Source organism: Octopus bimaculoides, chromosome 25 (genome assembly GCF_001194135.2).
Source record: "Octopus bimaculoides isolate UCB-OBI-ISO-001 chromosome 25, ASM119413v2, whole genome shotgun sequence".
In the NCBI taxonomy this organism is placed as follows: Eukaryota; Metazoa; Mollusca; class Cephalopoda; order Octopoda; family Octopodidae; genus Octopus; species Octopus bimaculoides.
In genome coordinates this window covers 2911576-2916645 of record NC_069005.1, presented here as the reverse complement: position 1 = coordinate 2916645, position 5070 = coordinate 2911576, and positions in this window count along the sequence as shown.

The window sequence follows — 5070 nt, the reverse complement described above, 5'->3', positions numbered from 1 at the left end:
CACACACATTTATAGACACGATGTTAGTTTGGCAACTTGCTTTCTTCATATATATATTCCGGTGTAAAATAACTAGTTCTCATATTCATTCAATCCATTTTATTCCTTCTTTTTCTATTATTGAAGAAATTAAAAAATGAAAAAAAGTATGATATATCTTTAACCATACAAAACTCTGTCACTTACTCTTTCAAGTCGTTTTATGTTTTTTTTTTCTTTCTATTTTCGGGTATCTCCATTAAAGGATGGCTGCACACAATGTAGACCTGCGCATGATATAAAGCCAACTATGATGTAAACACAGTTCCACCAATTTAATGCGAGGGTCGGTGGAGGTTATTCCATTTTCATTGACATCCGTACCTCATCAGTGTTTTCATTTCTGATCATTATATTCCCGAACGGATGAAAAACAAATTTCACTTGAATGAGATTTGAACACAGAATTTTAAGAACATGAACAAATATAGCTCGATATATTTTTTCTTTCTAATTTAGGTACAAGGCAAGTAATTTTCAGCGGAGGAAGGATATCGATTACATCGACAGCAGTTCTTCGAGTTGTGCTTATTTACCGACACCGATGGAATTGGAATTCAGAACCTAAACATCACAGTGAATGCTAAAATGCAGAGATCGTTGGTCGGTAGGCGATACCGAAATGCCGCAAAATATTTTGACCGCTGTCAATAAGGGTTCTACTTGTTTCCTAAAGATGTTGATATAATGAGGAATATGGCAGTGACAACGATGATAATGATGTTTATGAGGAAGGGGAAGATGAGGAGCGGAAGGAGGAGAAGGAGGAAGTGGTGGTTCACGATGATGATGATGATGATGATTATGATGATGACGACCTTCATTAAAATCTGTACTAATCACTATAACCAAGCATGGGCGTTTCACCCATTACAGCATCCATGCTATTAACACCGGACACACAAATCCTGGATCCGCCCACGTTCAGGTTCAGGGCACAACAAACAGGGATTGAAATAATATAACATCATACAGACTTCAGCGAGTTATTATTATCATCATCATCATCATTATTATTATTATGATTATTATTATTATTATTATTATTATTATTATTATTATTATTATTATTATTATTATTATTATTACTATTATTATTGAAATGGCGAACTGGCAGAATATCTAGCATACTAGACGAAGTGCCTAGCGGTATTTCGCCCGGCTTTACGCTCTGAGATCAAATTCCATCATTAAGGGGGCGAGCGGGCAGAACAGTTAGCACGCCTGGAAAAATGTTTTGAAGTAATTTGTCCGTCTTTAGGTGTTCAAGTTCTGCCAAGGTTGACTTTGCCTTTCGTCCCTTCGATAAAATAAATACACGTTCAATGATGATGATGATGACGTCGATGAGGTTTATGTTGATTATGAAAGAGAAGCTGTCTCACGTCAATGAAAGTATGACAACGTTACTAGCTATGCACAAAACCCATAAACTTTGGCGGGTTAACCCTAATGACCCCTGCGTAATACTAGTAAAACACCACAAAAACCTCACAACACAAAGAATGCAACTTAGCCAGCTAAAAACTAACACAGTGCTGGTAACTGATCAAAACCAATAAGAGAAGAGTAAAAAAAATAATAAACCTTCTGGTAATCACCATGGAAACAATCAACTAAATGAGATGTTATAGCCTCGACCCCCACCGCAGTAACCACAAGAAAAAAGAACAAATAAAAGCAGATATCGGGAACAGATTAACTAGAGTTAACTTTGAGTAAAATTTATCACAACAATATAAAAACTATGGAATTGACCATAGAAACAGGAAATCAATAAACTTGGATCGACGGAAGTTCCTCCCCAGGCTACGAATAAAATCCATCCTCGGGAAATTATAGCTAAATGCAATAGGTACCTACCCACCTCTCCACCGTCTTTTCATCTACCCAACGAATTACTTCCACAGAAACGAACCCGAACATCAAAAAATATAAATGACCTAATTTATTTAGTATCCATGGCATTATTGGAGGAAATCTGGTTCGATGACTATACAAAGGAATGGTCTGATACGGAAAAACCAAGCAGGAACTAAATATTCCAAGAAAATAAAATCGAATCTCTAGCAGACATCCTGAGAGTGAAATACAGACTAAAATTGGTCGTTTTAACAATGTTATGCAGGATATTATTATGTGATAAAAAGAAAATGGTTTAAACAACAACAACAACCGAAGAATACATGAGCATTTCTTTCATGTTTCAAATTTGGAAACGACTAGGAAAAAAATATTTAAAGAGACATCAATAACAAAGCTATAAACCAACATCAATATAATCCCAAATATTTTATACTGTGTTGGATAGAAAATATGCTGTTCAATAAATTCATAGACAAGTTAGGTAAAGCAAAAAAACAAATGGAACAAGGAATGGATAATTTAACTTGCTAGAAATTCACTATTAAAATAAAACCTGATAAGGACCATGCGTGGCTGTGCGGCAAGAGATGTTTCTCAACATCATGGTTCCGCGTTCAGGCCTACTGAGTGGCAAAATCTACTATAATCTCGAGCCGACAAAAGCCGTGTGAATGGAGACTGAAGGTAGCACTTAGTATGTGTGTGTATATATATATATATATTATGTATATGATTATATGAACGAACGCCACGCATCCTTTTTCCAAATAAGTTTTATATATATATATAAATACAGGCTCCTCAAAGCAGTCCTAGAGTCACAGATGCTAGAGTCATATAAAGACATAGAGAAACGAAAAAGTAAAAGCAAACAGAGTTTAAAACGAGAAATAGAACAAACGTTATATGACTGGCAGGAGAAGGTTTGCGCGGTAGATTCCCAAAGATAGTTGTAGCAAATAGTAGGAAGGAGACATGGCTATGGTTGCAGAAATGAAAGCTGAAGAGGGAGACAGAAAGTTTGTTAGTTGCAGCAGAATATTTAGCATTAAGGACTAATTGGATAAAAACCAAGTAGATTCTTAATGTTGGTTATGCAAATCAAAAGAGGAAAGTGTTACTTATATAGTAAGCGAATGTCGTATGCTGGCACAGAAAGAATACAAGAAAAGTCATGACAATCTAGGAAGAGCAAGCCACTGGAACTTATATAGAAAGCTAGGATTTGATCATACTGATAAATGGTATGTACATGAACCTAGTAGATTACTAGAAAGTAAGAAATATAAGATGTTGGAGGACTTCAACCTTCAGACTGATAGAGTAATAGAAGCTTGAAGTCCTGATTTAATAGTAGTAGATAAAGAGAATAGGAAGTGCCAGATAATTGACTTCACATTCCTAAATGCTTTTCTATTGAGGCACAGGGCCAAAAGAATTGAATGTAGTGACGCAAGTTCATTACATCAATTCGACTTCATGGTTGGCACCTTATTGATCCCAAAAGAGAAATGGCACCATCCACATTGGTTAAATTTAATCTCATGACGTAATATGTAAAAGGAAATGCTTCCAATCATTTTCTCCGATGTTATATCTATTTCGCTAGATCCTGTTTGAAACATATAGCTTCTTTATGTCTACCATGTAGGCACGTGCGCATTCTTTTATATCATCATTTCGTGTTAGTAAGTTATTCTTAAATCTGCCGAATAAGAAAATTCCTTCTATAGGTGAGTTGTGAGCTGTTTTGATTTTCGCTAATTCGTAATATGATAAAGATACTACTAGGGAAAAATGAGAGTAGATTGTTATAATAATTTCAATAACTACTTTTATTTTAACAAACAAAAGTCTTAATGGCTTCGCCTGGAAAAAAATAAGTGAGAGCAATTTAAAGAAAATCAAAATAAACGGAGAAATGATCATTTTAGGACAAGTATATACGTATCTTTAATAATACTCCCAGTGAAGGAATTTAAATTAAAGCATCATTATACAACTGAATATTTCAGGGATAATATATTGAAAATAGATATACGAACGCCTAAAACAGAAACATCTAGGGTCAATGGCGCAATATACGTGTGCCTTTCTACTAAAGCATACATAAATTCTGCAGTAACTGTAGGAAAAAATGCTGCTATGAATATTGAAATTACCCAACGGAAAATTTGTGACAATATGTCTCTGTGCAATTATAGAATTGACGTGAATGGTTAAGCTATACTTTTGCTAGCATAACGTAAAATGTAGAGGTACTTTGTCTGGCAGGACAATAAGACAAATTGAAGATACTGCCACCGATGTAAGTGCTGGATTTGCAGGGAATCAGGGAGATATTAAAATGGAGATTTAATGTATTTTTACTATTCTTGAGGGGGTTACGGATGCATTAGATTAAGCGAACCATGTAATCGTTGAAAGTGGTGTTGATGAACAATTTAATATTACCAAAAAAAATTGGTTTAGATAAATAAAGATACAATTAAAAGAATAGATATCAATAAAGATGTCGATTTACCAAAATAAATTAAGATTAGCCAAAATATAGAGCTGCCCTGATTGAGGTTTCAGAGGCATTCCTCTCAAGCCTCCTCTAAATTTAGCAAATGCACGATTTACAATATCACGCGTTATACTTAAACTAGAAGAGGAGTGCGTGAAATGATTACACTTAAAATATGGTGTAGCCTGGAGATGTTTCAAGCAACGGTTTCACTAAATCTTGAAATGATAATCATTATCTGTCTAAAACAATATCATAAATCTTGAATCCCTGTGAGAAAAGGAAATGTAATAATGTGAAACAGATAGATATTTCGAAATCTTTATTGCGTCACAGAAGAAAAATATATCATATTTTAAGTGAGAGGGAAATTTTTTGCCAAACGTGAAGATTGCAAATCCTAGATTTATCTTCATTTATTTTTATTTTTACCTTTAACTTTTCACTTTTTTCATTCATTGGACTGTGGCAATGCTGGAGCAGCATCTTGAAGTATTTGGTCAACTCAATCGACACAAGAACTGGATTTTATGTATGGTACGTAGAGTTAAAAATACAACACTGGATGGCTTTGTGTGCCACAAACACAAACGCAAAGACACAAACGCATAAATGTATACGCACAGACACACATACAGATACATACAGATATATAT